This window comes from Marmota marmota, unplaced genomic scaffold (assembly GCF_001458135.2).
Source record: "Marmota marmota marmota unplaced genomic scaffold, marMar, whole genome shotgun sequence".
Classification (NCBI taxonomy): Eukaryota; Metazoa; Chordata; class Mammalia; order Rodentia; family Sciuridae; genus Marmota; species Marmota marmota.
In genome coordinates this window covers 23,983,766-23,999,993 of record NW_025999842.1, presented here as the reverse complement: position 1 = coordinate 23,999,993, position 16,228 = coordinate 23,983,766, and the positions used below count along the sequence as shown (strand labels likewise).

General features: G+C 33.5%; 1 pseudogene; it reads right to left on the bottom strand.

The window, feature by feature from the left end:
- Positions 1-7,946: 7,946 nt before the first annotated feature.
- LOC107151791 lies at positions 7,947-8,747 on the bottom strand (annotated as a pseudogene).
- Between the last annotated feature and the right edge of the window lie 7,481 nt (positions 8,748-16,228).

The following is a 16,228-nucleotide window of genomic DNA, read 5'->3' as shown; positions in this document are numbered from 1 at the left end:
CATTATACTTCTACAGCTGAACTTGTCCAAATATAAAAATACTTTTGGCTATGATCAGTAAACAGTTGCTGACCCTAGCTCCTTCAGTGGTAGTCTTCTTGTGAGCGTGTAGGAGGGCTCTTCCATTCATGAACTAAATGTACCTCATACCCATGTTGTTAACTTTCCTATTTCAATTGCTTCATTTTCTCTTTGCTTGAAATAATCTCCTATGCTATTTATTATGGCCTTAGGAGAAATAGGCTATAATATATATGTATATTTTATAGATCATATATCTTAGTTGTGTAGTAGGTTATACTATCTAAGTTTGTGTAAGTAAACTCAGTAATGTTCACATAATGATAAACCCCACCTAACAATGCATTTCTTATGTATTCCTGTATTAAGTGATGAGTGACTGCATGTAAATTATACACATCTATACAGAGCATATGTGTATGTGTATGTATATTAGTGTATATATACATGTATGTAAGTGTATACATCTATACTATAAGCTATACATAGATATCTTTTTTTTGAGAGAGAAAGAAATTTTTTAATATTTATTTTTTAGTTTTCGATGGACACAACATCTTTATTTTATTTTTATGTGGTGCTGAGGATCGAACCCAGGCGAGTGCGCTACCGCTTGAGCCACATCCGCAGTCCATACGTAGATATCTTATATAAACAACACAAACACTTGCTTTAAATAATATTAATTCCTCATGCATGCTTAAATAAGCCACCCCAGTGTTCATACTCATATATTCTAATTTTATTATTTAATATTTTAATTTACATTTGTAATTTGATGATAATATTTTGAGATTTTATCTGATATGTGACTCTAGATCATGGGAGGTTTCTTAGCTTTTCACAGGTGAAATTTGGGGCCCAAGTACTAGTAATTACAACAAATTGTGAGGAGAATCATGTTCAATTTCTCTCACTAGCAGAAATACAAATACATTAAGGGCACCACAGAAGGGTAGTGTTGTGCTATAGAATAACAGTCTTTCTGAAGAAAGAAATATAAAAATATTTTAATTCTGGAGAGCCAAACTCCCAGGGAGAGATTTGGTACAGATTAGAGGTATACATATCAGCGTGGAGAAAACAGCAGGGGCTTGAGAGAGAGGGAATAGGCAAGGGCGTGAGACAGACACACTGTCCCGCAGAACCTCAGAAAAGTTCCCAGAACTTGGGTACGTAATTATTTAAAAAAAAAAAGAAAGAAAGAAAGAAAGAAAAAGAAAGCTCTTGAAAGGAAATAAAATGTTTATATAACAAGAAGAAAATACTGAAGTGTTTTTCCTATGATATCTCAATGATAAACATTCATAGGTTCTACTTAAAATGTAGGCATCTCTTTTCCTCTAGTAACTTAAAGTTGTTATCCAAGTACTTTGAATCCAGACACTAATGATCCAAAGATTACTATCTCCTCACCAAAGCCAAGGCCTTCCTTCAGTTCCTTCTTGCAGTTGGTAACATTTCCTGCTCTTGACCTCTATCAGCAGAGTCTTCTCTTTGCCCCCTGCTACTGTTCACTCTCTGGGTTCTCCACTTTGGCCTTCCTTCTTCCTCTAGTCCACCTAAAACCACCAATTTTTCTCTTTTAATCCTTTTAATTATCCATCTACTTTAATAATTTCAGTTCTTTTTATTTGTTTGTTTGTATTCCTAATACTTCTGTTGCATTTGAGTGTTTTATTTCCAACTGTATGTAATAGCTACTTCAAATAAATTTAAACAATGTTCATAGTTCATTCAACAAAAAGAAACCCCAAATCATAATCCCTGACTTTTCCAGTAAAAGGTTGGTCTCTGAAGTTGAAAACAAACAAAGAAAACTGAGTTTACACTGGGAGATATTTCTCTTCCCCTTTTTACAAATTTTCATGATGTATGACATTAGGACTGTATAATATATATTTGGCATATAGAACTCAATGACAGTCATTATTTTCCTTTGTTCAACCCTGGTGGGTAGGGAGAACAATGGCAACCTTAAAATGCCCATATTGCAATATCTGGATTATATGAATATGCTTCTTGCAGAGCAAAAATGACATTCTATGTGATTAATGGTCTTGATTTGGAGACATTATCCTGTATTACTGGAATGGGCAAACTGTAATCACAAGGGTCTTTATAGAAAGGAGGATACATTTTTATTGTTTCATGCCACATTTTTATGTTATTTGTTATGGCAGTAGTAGGAAACTTGAAGTTGAATATAACTCCTAATGCTTTTTAAAAAACAATTCCTTCTTTCACTTTGTATACTATGTTAAAAACACAAAAATATATCTGTTATTTTTTTTTTCTTTAGGATGTCTGATTTACCTGTTCTCCGCAAGTATTTTACATACTAAGGTGATTATAAAGATGCTGTCATTCCTGTTTCTTGATTGTCTGAGAGTCAATCAATGCTATACTTCATTGGTATTTTAAAAATCACCAAAATATCAGTTCAATCTTGTCATTTCTAGGTTCTTAAGCTAACAGTGGTTCTATTTTCTACCACAGCAGGTTCAAATATGTCTTGCTTTCCCTAGTGTAACTTACAAGTAGGCTTCCCACACTGAGCTCCAACTTTATCAGATAGTCTCTGCCCATGCTCTGTGCAAAATCATTTTGCCTCTCTGTCTTGGCTCATGCCTTTCCTACCACCTCTACTGCCCTCCCTTACTGTTGGTCCTTCAAATCTTTATTTCTTCATAGGCAGGCAAGTCTTACTACTGCTGACACTTTATATTGACTAACATAGAAGCTATAAGAGTTTCACTCCTGAAAACCGCCTATTAGTTCCTTACAGTTTAGCTTTTGATAGCTTTCTAATTGTTTCACATATTTCACTTTATTCCACAACTAAAATATAAGCTATGTTTTTGCTTTTTAAAATAATATATGATTATTATAACTATACATAGTTGTATCATAAAATGCTATAATATTTTATAAATGATCACATATCAGAAATAATTAGTAATGAAAAAAATGTCAAGTAAATTAGTATCTGTATTTTCCCTGTGTGGAAGTTTTTTAAAATTTAATACCTCATTTATTCATTTTGCCAAAATTCAAAAGACTGATCTGACTTGAAAGAAAAATGATAATCATTTACAATGCTCTTATTTACATAATTAGGAGTAATAATTTTTGGAATCACAAGTTCCTATTTTTAAATGCATGTACTGATTTCTCAGCAAGTGCATATTTATAGTCTTATAGTTTCTATATATGTATGCTAAGCTCTGTTTTAAATACGTATAACTCCACTCTAGTGGTGGTTCAGTTTGAATTAACAATTAAAGCCTAGAAAAGCTGAGCGATTTGTTCTCATCCAATATCATTGAGTTGGGATTTAGCCTGGACTAAGGTGCTCCAGGTATTCAAGCTTCTGCCAGTAAGATCCTTCCCTCCCCAACAGACTAGAGGAAAGAATACCTTTTGAGAATGGATTTTATTCATTTGGAATCTTAAGTTACCTTACTTCACCATTCTTATTGAGCTTATTTTGTATTAAGATAATTTGTAAAATTGTACTAAACATGCAGAGTTTCTGGACAACTATGGGCATTCTATTCAAAAGACATGGACTGGTTTCAGAATTTGCCTTTTTGACAAGCTCCTGAATTAGGTGATGCTGATGCAGTTTGTTCCTGGGGCAAATTTTGAGGAGCATGGTATTCAGACCCAGGTGACATTAGGCAAGTGATTAAAAAGAGTTGCCACAGTAGTGGATGATAGCCATTATTACACTCTTGTTTCTTTGTTTTCGGTTTGTAATCATCAAAAAATTACTTTGCAAACAGGAGTATAACCCACCCTACTTTTGCAGTTAAGAATCAAAAAGAGCAGACGAAGTTTAGAGCCATGTAGACTACCAGTATTCTGTGTGTTGGGGAAAGCTAACCGTTACGGGAATCAGTTGATCATCACAACATGTAAAGGCTAAATAAGTGCATAAGCAAAGGTTAACAAGAATGATAGTAATCATTAATCAATATTTTGATTAATTCTGTATAGGGTGAGAACAGCTTATTCTCTAAGAAGATTAACAGTGCAGAACAGAACACAAAGCAAAAAATGAAAAAACAAAACCCTGGACCAAGTAAGAAAGATATTGTCCTTGCTAATGATCTGATCATTTCTAAGAAGAAGTATATATGTAATATAATATGCATACACACTTTTCTATAAGAAAAGAAATATGACTGTGCTGAGAGTTCAGTCATTACTTGTTAATCCTTTTGTTACATAAACTTTATCTGGTGAGTCTTAACAAACTTGGAACATTTCTTATTGCCATAAATAGGAAGTATTTCTGGTCAAGACTAAGGATTTTTAAGTCCTTTGGGTATAGCCCAAGGAGAGGGATAGCTGGGTCATATGGTGGTTTCATTCCCAGATTTCCAAGGAATCTCCATACTGCTTTCCATATTGGCTGCACCAATTTGCAGTCCCACCAGAAGGTATGAATGTGCCTTATTCTCCACATCCTTGCCAACACTTATTGTTGTTTGTCTTCATAATAGCTGCCATTCTGACTGGAGTGAGATGATACCTTAGAGAAGTTTTGATTTGCATTTTTTTAATTGCTAGAGATGATGAGCATTTTTTCATATATTTGTTGGTTGATTGTGTATCCTCTTCCTGAGAAGTGTCTGTTCAGGTCCTTGGCCCATTTGTTGAATGGGTTATTTGGGTTATTTAGCTTTTTGAGTTCTTTATATACCCTAGAGATTAGTGCTCTGTCTGATGTGTGAGGGGTAAAAATTTGCTCCCAGGATGTAGGCTTTCTGTTCACCTCATAGATTGTTTCTTTTTCTGAGAAGAAACTTTTTAGTTTGATTCCATCCCATTTACACAGCCACATCAATATTTATATCAGCACAATTCACAATAACTAAACTGTGGAGCCAATCTAAAGGCCCTTCAGTGGATGAATGGATTAAAAATGTGGCATATATACACAATGGAATTTTACTTAGCAATAAAAGAGAATAAAATCATGGCATTTGCAGGTAAATGGATGGCATTGCAGAAGATAATGCTAAGTGAAGTTAGCCAATCCCCCCAAAACAAATGCCAACTGTTTTCTCTGATACAAGGAGGCTGACTCATAGATGGGGTAGGGAGGGGGAGCATGGGAGGAATATATGAATTGTAGATAGGGAAGAGGAGTGGGAGGGAACGGGAGGGAGCAGGTGATTAGCAAGGATGGTGAAATGTGATGGACATCATTATCCAAAGTACATGTATGAAGACACCAATGGGTGTCAACATACTTTCTATACAAAGATATGAAAAATTGTGCTCTATGTGTGTAATAAGAATTGTAATGCATTCTGCTGTTGTGTACTTAAAAAAATAAAATTAATTAAAAAAACCCCAAGGATTTGTTCAGTACCAAAGTTCCTTGATATATCCATATTGCTGGCTATATCCTTGTATCTTCAACTCTTACAGTCTCCTTGGTCCTAGACATTTAATTAAGGATCATTGCCTTTGTGGTCCTTGGAGCTCACTGAGAGAACCTTTCAAAAACACTAGTTAGCAGCTGTTATATGCCTTTTTGGCGAATATGTAAAACTGGGAAGCTTCTCTCAATGGGAAAATTAGTGAGGAGAAGGGATTTATATTCCAGTGTACAGTATATCCTAAAAATGATTTAACTCTTGGGAAGTTGGTTACCTTATTTATTGGCATAATGATACCAACATATCTCACAGGATTATGCTGAATATGAAATGATACAGTATATTTACTCTACTCTCAGACTGAGTGTGCCTTTTTATTGCCTAGAGATGAATACTCTTTCATATGTTTATAAACTATATTTTTATGTAGTCTTCAAAATGAGGGAGCAAGTGATATTTTATCAGTAATGAAAACTGATATTCATGTTGCCTTCACTCCCACATGGAGACAGGAGCTATGCCCACTTTTATACAGTAGGCTATATAGGTGGCTGCCTGTCATTTTCTACTGGAAACCTTCACAGTGTGGCTGAATGCACATATGACTTTTAACCTAAAAGTTGCTTTATGGTCTTTATGGACTATGGAGTATTTTGAATGGAAAAGAGTGCCATGTCTTGACAAAGTTCCATCTGTTAATAAAGGAACAATTTTCTTAGTTAAAATGATATTTCTGTATTTAAAAAAATCAAGCTATTTCCAATTCTATTACTTCTTTAGTAGGGATTCAGTTATAATATTTAGAAATTATTCATGAGTCAAAACTATATATGGACCAATCAATTCAGTTTTTCATTGACTTTTACTCAAAGTCAGTATGAAAATATGGAAATATTGAATGAAATTCCATACTTATGATTTAATTATGTTTTAAATGGGCCTCAAAAGTGAATATATAAATAAATGGAAATACTTGAGTTTCTTATGGCTGTGTTATATAGTGATGGAGTCTATTATGTAATCATTATCTTTATTTTCTATATGGAAGTTCAGCTTGGAGTTTAAAACATACGCAAACTATGAAGAGACTATGAAGTGTTGAGCTTGAAATAAGTACCCTAGCTTCATCCAGTTTCCTATATGGCAATAAAGTTAGTAACATGAGCATAAGCATCAAATTACCATATGAAAATGTCTATATGGAAGACATGTAATGCCACTAAATGTCTTAAAAATTAAAGTTGAATTAATAGTCACTTGCTACTATAAAATTAGAAATGTTGTATCACGAATTCCATCCACCTTAGAGAGTCAGTTTGCAATAAAAGAATAGAGGGAGCTTGCTTTACCTAATGACTATAACTGTTTTCACTTTATATTGATTGATGTTTTAATGTTTTTATTAGTGCATGTATATTTATATTTTATTAGTTATATGTGTATATAGAGATATATGTGTGTGTTTATATATATATATAAAACTTTTTTTAAACCATTCTTCTGTTGATGGGCACCTACACTGATTTCATAATGTGGCTATTGTAAATTTTGCTTCTATAAACATTGATGCGCCTATATCATTGTAATATTCAGATTTTAGTTATTTTGGGTAAATACCAAAGAGTGAGATAGCTGATTCATATGGTGGTCCCATTTCTAGCTTTCTGAGGTATTTCCATACTGCTTTCCAGAGCAGTTGTAGTAATTTGCAGTCCCGCTAATAATATATGAGTATTCTTTTCCTCCCCACATCTCCAAGGACCACAAAGGCAATTACTATTATTATTTATATTCTTGATAATTGCCACTCTGATTGCTCTGATTGGAGTGAAATGAAATATCAATGTAGTTTTAATTTGCATTTCTCCTATTGCTAGGATGTTGTCCCTTTTTTCATATATTTGTTAGTCAGTTGTATATTTTTCTTTTGAGAAATATCTGTTTAGCTCTCTTGCCTGTTTTTTTGCTAAATTTTATTTTTTAAGCAAATGACAAAGATCCAGTTTACCAACTCTTTTAAACCTTTTAAACCACATTATGTATTTAAATAATTGTCAAAACTTATACTAACTTGCCAGCATTCATGCACAACTAGGAAACATCATTAAACTTATAGTAAACCATATATACTTTACTATTAATGTATTAATATCTTTCATTGTTAAATAATGAAAAAAAAGGCCAAAATCATTTTCATAGATGACTCATCCTGGCAATGTTTACTTCACAGCCGGTTTGACACTAGCTGACTCACATGTCAAACACAGTGGAAAGCAGATACACGCTGATATTAGAATATAATCTTACCTTAGCATTACTCAAAAGTCAAGTCTCACATTGGATTACATTTAATAAAAGAGCAAAGTGCATATAGAGATTAAAACAATTTTGAAGACATATAAAATAGTCCTATTTCATGGCCCCAACAATAAATTCAAAGATCTATGACAAATAAAGGCAATGATGAGCTGTTCATAAATTCTTTAGGCTAGGTACAATAATACTGAAAGTTGAGTTCATTTTAAATCTTCAAAAACTGTTCCTGTTAATCTTCAAGTGGTTCTTGTTATGATTTAACATTTCTGTTAAATGCATGCATTGAATTACTTGTATCCAAGTGTAGCAGTGTTCCTTACTATACATTGTTAAGGACTTTGACTAGCTGTCTTCTTCAACTTCTACTTCTCTTCACCATTCTCAATAGTTCTCTTTGTAGTGATTTTTCTGCCTTTTACTATTTTGGTAGAAGGTGATAAACATTTGAAGTTGCCCATCCTGCTGCTGACAAATGATGCAGAAGAGAATGAAGTGATGCCACTGTGACCTAGTGACCCAAATGAAGTAAATCCTGTATCAAATGAAGAAAAATCACTTTCAAATTATAGAAATCCACTGAAAACAGAGAAAAACAAACCTGTACCTTGGTTTCTGCTTCCTCAGGAACCCTTTCAGGTCCCAAAAAAGTCTTCAGAAGGGTCTTCAAAGAAGTCAAAGTAAAGTGAGTCCTTTCCACCAAAAAATTCCCTGAAGACATCATTTGGGTTCTGGAATGTGAAGCCAAACTCAAATGGACCATCAAAATGACTAGCACCTCCTCCTCTACCATATAATCTTTCTTTGCCAAAGTTGTCATAGATGTCCTATCTTTTTTTTAAGCATCTGATGATGCCTCATATGCTTCAGCTACTTGTTTAAATTTTCTCTCTGCTTCTTTTTCATTCTTAGAGCTTCTAGATGCCTCTTTAGAGCCAGTTTCTGGTATGCCTTTTTGATATCATCTGGTGAGCCATGTCTCTGCATGCTTAGGACTTCATAGTAATCTACCACGTTTTAACGGATTGTTGGTACAAGTCTGAGGTCATGGTGCAGCTACCTGGGTGGCAACAGCAGCTTCTTGCTCATTTATTGATTAGGTTATTTGTTATGTTTGTGGTAAGTTTTTTGAGTTCTTTATATATTCTGAATATCAATCCTCCATTGGAGGAGTAACTGGCAAACATTTTCTTCCATTATGCAGGCTTTCTATTCATGCTGTTAACAATTTCCTTTTCTGTGGAAAAGTTTTTAAATTTGAGGCCATCCCATGTATTGTTATCTTGGTTTTATTTCTTGAGCTTTAGAGGTCTTGCTAAGAAAACTGTAGAATAATAGGAGGTTTGGTGTTAGTTCTTCTTAAATATCTGATAGAAATTGACTGAGAATCTATCTGATCCTGGGGTTTTCTTTATTGGAAGATTTTTAAATTCTTACTCTAATCTCATTTCTTGATATTGGTCTGTTTAGATTTTCTATATCCTCCTTGTTTAGTCTGGATAGATCATTTATATCTAGAAATTTGTCAGTATCTCTAGATTTTCCAGTTTATTGGAATATAAATTTTCAAAATAATTTCTACCTCTGTATCTTAGACGTGTTTGTGGATATCTTCTTTGTCATCTTTAATTTTGTTCATTTGGGTGCTCTCTCTCTCCCTCTTTCTATGTGTCTTTGTTAGTTTAGTTAAGGGTTTATCAATTTTCTCTATCTTTTCAAAGAGCCAACTCTGATGCATTGATTCATTGTCTTTTATTTTTTCAATTTCATTAATTTTGGCTTTGATTTTAATTACTTCTTGTCTTCTACTGATTTTGGAATTAGTTTGTTCTTCTTTTTCTAAGACTTATATGTGTAACATTAGATTATTTACTTGGGATCTTCTTTTTTTTTCTTTTTTTAAATGTAGGAACTCAAGGTTACTCTTAGAACTGCCTTCATACTGTCCCAGAGAATTTGATATGTTGTATCTCTTTTTCTGATTTGTTTCTAAGAATTTTTTTTATTTCTCCCCTGGCTTAGTCTCTGATCCTTTTTCATTTGAAGGTTATTATTTAATCTCCATTTGTTAAAATGGTTTCTCTTTTTTATCTTGTTGATTTCTAATTTCATTCCATTGTGATCTGAGAGGATGTAAGACATTCTCTCTATTTTGTATTTACAATCATTATATCATATTGTTGATGATTTCTTTAAGTGGTGTGTAAAGTTACCTTGTTTGCATCTTCTGATTAGTTTTAGCCTGAAGTCTACCTTGTCTGAAATGAAAATGGCTATTCCTGCTTCCTTTCAGTCTGTACTTGCACAGTATATCTTTTTCCATCTTTTCACTTTCAGCCTGTGAGTGTCTTTGTTTAGGAGAGTCTTTTGTAATCAATATATGGTTGGATCTTGTTTTTTAATACATTCTACAAACCTATATTATTTGGTTGGATAGTTTAGACCATTTACATGCTCTCATAAACTAAGAACTGATTTGTCTTCAGAACTATTGCCTATTTTGGAGAAGGCTCCGTGTTTCACTAAGAAGAGAATGAATTTGGTTGTTGATGAATGAAATACTCTAGACATGTCTATTAGGTATGATTGATTAATAGTATAGTTCTTAAGAGTCTTTACTAGTTTAGATCTGGATGACATATCTTTTGGTGAGCAAGATATATTGAAATCACACAGTATTATTGTATTCGTGTCTACTTGATTTTTTTTAATGTATGTGGGGTGCACTAAAATGTTTGGGACATAAATATTTATAATCATTATATCTTGTTGGATGATTCCCTTAACCAGTATTAAGTGACCTTCTTTGTCTCTTTTGATTATTTTTGGCTTGATGTCTACTTAGTTGGTACTTAGTTCCTACCTTTGCTTGCTTTCAGTTCTCCACTTGCAATGGTATATCTTTCTCCAGTCTTCCAGCCCATGGATCTTTGCCTGTAAGGTGTGTCTCTTATAAATGCCTTGGTTCAGCCTTGTTTTATTTTTTTAGTCCATTTTGCTAATCTATGCCTTTTGACTAGAGAAGTTCAAACATTTATATTCGCTATTTTTATAGAGAGATGATTTTATTTCCTGCCATTTCATTTTATTTCTAATACTTAATTCATATACTAAGATTCATCCATATGCTGATTCTGATATTATGTTTTACTTCTTCTGCATGAAACATTTCATTGAGTATGTTTTGTAGTACAGGCTTAGTGGTTATGTCTTCTTTTCGTTTCTGATGGTCATGAAAGTTTTTTTTTTTTATCTCCAATTTTTAAGGGTAGTTTATAGTAATCTTTTTGGCACATGTGTTTTTTTTTATTAGTTTGTTGTTTTTAGATATACAATAGAGTATATTTTGATATATTAATCATACATGGAGTAAAAACATTCTAATAAGGATCCCATTCTTGTGGTTGTACATGATGTTGAGTTTCATTGATCATGTATTCATATATGAACATAGGAAAGTTACGTTCGATTTATTCTACTGTCTTTCTGATTCCCGTCATTCCTCTCTTCCTTGCATTCTCCTTTGTCTAATCTAATGAACTTCTGTCCCCTCCCCACCTTATTGTGTGTTAGTGTCTGCATATTAAAGAAATTATTTGGCCTTTGGTTTTTTGGGATTGACTTATTTCACTTGGCATTATAGTCTCCAGATCCATACATATACAAGCAAATGCCATAATTTCATTCTTCTTTATTACTAATATTCCACTGTGTATATGTACCATATTTTCTTTACCCATTAATCTGTTAAAGGACATCTAGATTGTTTCCATAGCTTAGCTATTGTGAATTGAGCTGCTATAAATGTTGATGAGGCTGTGTCACTATAGTATGTTGATTTTAAGTCCTTTGGGTATATATTAAAGAGTGGGATAACTGGGTAAAATGGTGGTTCTATTCCAATTTTCTGATGAATCTCCATACTGCTTTACAGAGGGGGTGCACTTTGCAGTTCCACCAGCAATATATGAATGTACCTTTTTCTCCACATCCTTTCCAACATTTATTATTACTTGTATTCTTAATAATTGCAATCATAACTGGAATGAGATAAAATCTCAGCATAGGTGTAATTTACATTTCTCTAATTGCTTGAGATGTTGAACATTTTTCATATATTTGTTGACCATGTTTATTTTTTCTTCTGTAAAGATGGCACTTATTTTCTTTCATGGCTTGGTATATATTATTTATAATTCCAATCCCTTCTGGCTTTTAGGAACTAGGCTGAGAAATCAGGTGAAAATCTAATTGGCTTACTTGTAGCCTGCTGTTTTTCTCTTTCAGAATTTGAGATTCTATCATTATTCTATTTATTAGTTATTTTAATTATAATACATCTTGGAGTGCATATGTTTTGATCTTGTTTATTTGAGTTCTAAATGCCTCTTGTATTTGAATTTCTACCTTGTTCCTCAGGTTTGGAAAATTATTAGGTATTATTTAAACAAAAAGGCATGCATTCCTTTAATTTGTATTTCAGTGTTTTATGTGCATCAGTGAATTTTAGGTTTGGTATCTTAAAGTTATCCCAAATATTTGAATGTTCTAGTCATGTTCTCAATATATCTTAATAATGTCTGTTTTCAAAATTATATACTTTATTTTCAAGTCCAGAGACTATTTCTTTAAAGCAGTCTAATCTATTGGTGATGCTTTTAAGTGAATATTTAATCTCATTTATTGAATTTCCATTTCAAGGATTTCTGTTTGGTTCTTTTTTCAAAATCTCTATTTTCTTATTGAAATTTCCTTTCACCTTTTATATATTCTCTCTTAGTTTATTTGTTAGATATTCTCTTTATTCATTGAACATTTTAATTATTAATTTTCTAAATTATTTTTCTGATATTTTCTCCACTGTCATGTCAGTGGGGTCAGTTGTGTTGTGAGATATTTGGGGTGGCTTGTTTCCTTGTTTTTTCATATTGTTAGTATTTCTACCCATCTCCTGGGATAATTATCTCCTCTACTTTTATATATAAAGGACTTTTTAAGGGAGTTACTTTTTCTTTACTATATATACTGGATTGAGAAAAAGTATTTGTGTCAATATTTTCTCTCAATTTGAACTTACCACTATATCTAGTCTCTAGTGACACCTTGAGAGGGAATGATAATCACCAATAATTACAGCCAAGTCAGAACTATGTGTTACACTAATCAATCTTTTTAAAAACTTATTAACAATATTCTCTTGCAGTCCACTATTGTGAATGATAAATTAGAGCAATTTTTTAATTTGTTGAGAAATTAGATTATAAGGAAAGTAAAAATTACTTTAAAAATATATTTGGCTTTTTGGACAGCTTGTTTTTCCACTGCTTGATTTTGGGCTGTGGAGGAGTTAAGATTTGCTATTTTCCCTCTACCATTTTTTTCTGGAATCTATTTGTTCATTCATTCATTCATTCTTTCATCCAGCCATTTATTTATTCATTTCTCTTGGTCAGATTTTTGAGAGTCTTTTCTTTCTGGGGTTTAAGTCATTGGGCAGTGTATTCTCAGTTCTGACCCTAAGTGTTCAAACTTCTTAGGGGAGTCTACGTGCAGATTTTCACAGCAGGATTTCCCTTCTATCTTGGCTGGAATGCTTTGACACTCCTCCCTGCTTTTTCTGGGAGTCTCAGACCACATACTCAAGGGTGGAGAGTAAAATGTATTATCAGCCTGTTCTCCACCTCTTTCTAGGCTTGGACAAAGATGACTAAAGTTTCACCGATTCAGTCTGAATTTAAATGGTCTCAGTTCCTCTTTCCCCACCAACATCAGTCAGCCTTCTCATCCAGATCTTAGATTGCTTGTTTCAAGCAAAGAATTTTTTACTCTTCTCAGCTTTGTAGACTCAATTTGCCAGTGCTGAACTTCTGTTTTGATTCACTCTTGGGGAGCTGCTGTAGTAGTGTGGCTTCCTCTGAAAAACTTATTCCATTCTCTAAAAGGATAGACTAAATGTTTTAAAAAGATTTTAATAGCATGGTCCAGGGCTGGGGATATAGCTCAGTTGATAGAGTGCTTGCCTTGCATGCACAAGACCCTGGGTTCAATCCCCAGCATCACAAAAACAAAACAAAATAAAATCATAGTCCATTAAGAGTAAAGATATTAGGGGCTGGGGATGTGGTTTAAGTGGTAGCACACTTGCCTGGCATGCACTGGGTTCGATCCTCAGCACCACATAAAAATAAAATAAAGATGTTGTGTCCACCGAAAACTAAAAAAATAAATATTAAAAATTCTCTCTCTCTCTCTCTCTCTCTCTCTCTCTTAAAAAAAGAGTAAAGATATTAGGATATAAATGTAAGAGGAAGGTGGGAATATTCCAAAGGTGAGAGTAGAGAAAGTGGAAGCAAGATAGTGCCTGAAGGACCTAAAGAAGGAAGAAGCAATGCAGTAGAAGAGATTGAGCAAGATATTTTGCTATTAGAGGGAGAGGTGAGGACAGAAAGAATAATAAAACAAGCAAACAAGTAGAGAAGAACAATACTCCCACCCCAGAAGCTAACAACAAACTGAAAAGAATGAAAAGTTAAAAACAGAACTGAATAAAACAAAAAAGTCACTACCATGTAGAAAAATAGAACAAAATATTAAAAGGTAATAAAAGGAAAAGAAATGATAAAATAGGAATTTTTTTTTAAAAATCCAGAAACATAGGGATATATATATATAAAATTGAACCCAGCAATAAATATGCCAGAACAACAAAAACATCAAACAAATAAGGAAAAAAACACTAAAAGAAGAAAAGAAAAAAAAAAAAAAACCTTTTCCACTGAGATAGTTGGTGTTGAGTATTTGTGTCCTTCTCCAGATTTTCCTTTTGTCCTTTACTTCTTGGCCTGTGTGCTTCTTAGAGGGAAGGTATTAAAACCAATCTCCTTGAATGGTATTAAAACCAATCTCCTTTTGTGACTTTTGCTTCTCCACCTGCTGGAGTACATTGGAAGTGGAGCTGGTTGAGGTGACTCAGCTTCTCTGCACACCAGTGCAGGGGGTGCAACTGCAATTGCCTTCCATTGGGATTTTGTTTGGATATCTCAGATCACTGTTTTTCCTGGTTGAAAGTAGTAAAGACATCTATTTGGGGAGTTTGGCGATATCTATTTGGGGATGATGGGGTCAATCTTTCAAAGACATTTTGGAACTTTAGGATATGTACTCCAAAGTGATTAAATCCTTGCACCCCTAGTGCTGACTAGATGTCAATCTTAGCTGGATATCTGGGTTTCTAGTGTCTCCCCAGAGTTCCATTCATAGGGCAGAGTGGATGGTGCACATCAGTTTTCTTGTAGCCCACCTACCACCCACATACAGATTTCCAAATCTCCATCTTGGAATATAATCATACCCACCTGATTAATTTCCCCAGTCCTTTTCATCATGTCTGTAATAGTTTAAGCCACAGAATTCAAAAGGAGATCAGATTACATTCTCCTTTGTACTTCTGCCTAGAAACCCCCTGGTCCCACTCTTTTCTATAAGTGTTTTGGGATTCTGATTTGCCAGGTGGGCTTTAGGTCACATAGTAAGCACTCACTGAGATGGAGTGGAAGTTTTGCTAAAGACTCTTAGATCCAATATGAACAAGATTAGGCATAAACTCCTCTGGCTAGATCTCCACCTTAATTTCTCACTTAGAATTTGAGTAACATGGAGCACATTTTGTCTACTGTGTTGTTCTTTCCCTTTGTGTTGTGTCTCCCTTTGTGGTGACAGCACCACTGCCAATTTGGAGTCACATGTTTTCCACATGTCTTCTTTTTCTTCACTCACCTCATTATAAAGCTCTATTCCTGTCATTTCAAATTCCAAACAACAGAGCATGCAGGAAGTGCCACCTTCTCTACTCTGCCAATTTGTGCTTCTCTGGTTTCACTTTTTTAAAAATTACTAGGTTTACAGTTACTTTGGACATCATTCTGTTATGAATCAACTAAATAACAGAAGAGTTTTGAACAGATCAACAAGAAAATAGAAAATACATTGGGCTTACTTCATGGACAGGTGCTTTTTATTTGTTTAATCCATTTTGAACATTATTGCTTAAGCGTAATTTGCTTTTGTAGAATATAGTTGACAACAGACTTAAAAGAAATGAATGCTTCTCACAGTTTCTTATCATTACAAATTTCTCAATCAGGAAATTCAGTCTTCTGGTAAATGAGAAGTTTATCTCAGAAGTAAGAGCACTACAAATGGAGGTTATTATTAGAGTAACCTTTGGGTAATAGTCTAAAAATGTAGAAGTGTAGCATTTTTAATGAAATGATGAAGCACTCACTCAGTAACATATATAACTTATCCAATCCTTTATTTAATCAAATATCTTTTGAAAAGCTAAAAATATAAAATGAAGTCCAATAGCAATAAGTCAAGTTAAAAAATACTTTAGCTACACACAGGTTCACAGGGCCAAGCAAGGCTTATTTTGTTTTCTGGGTTCTTCTCAGTTTATAATAGGCTTCTATGACATAAGAACACAAAGACTATAAACT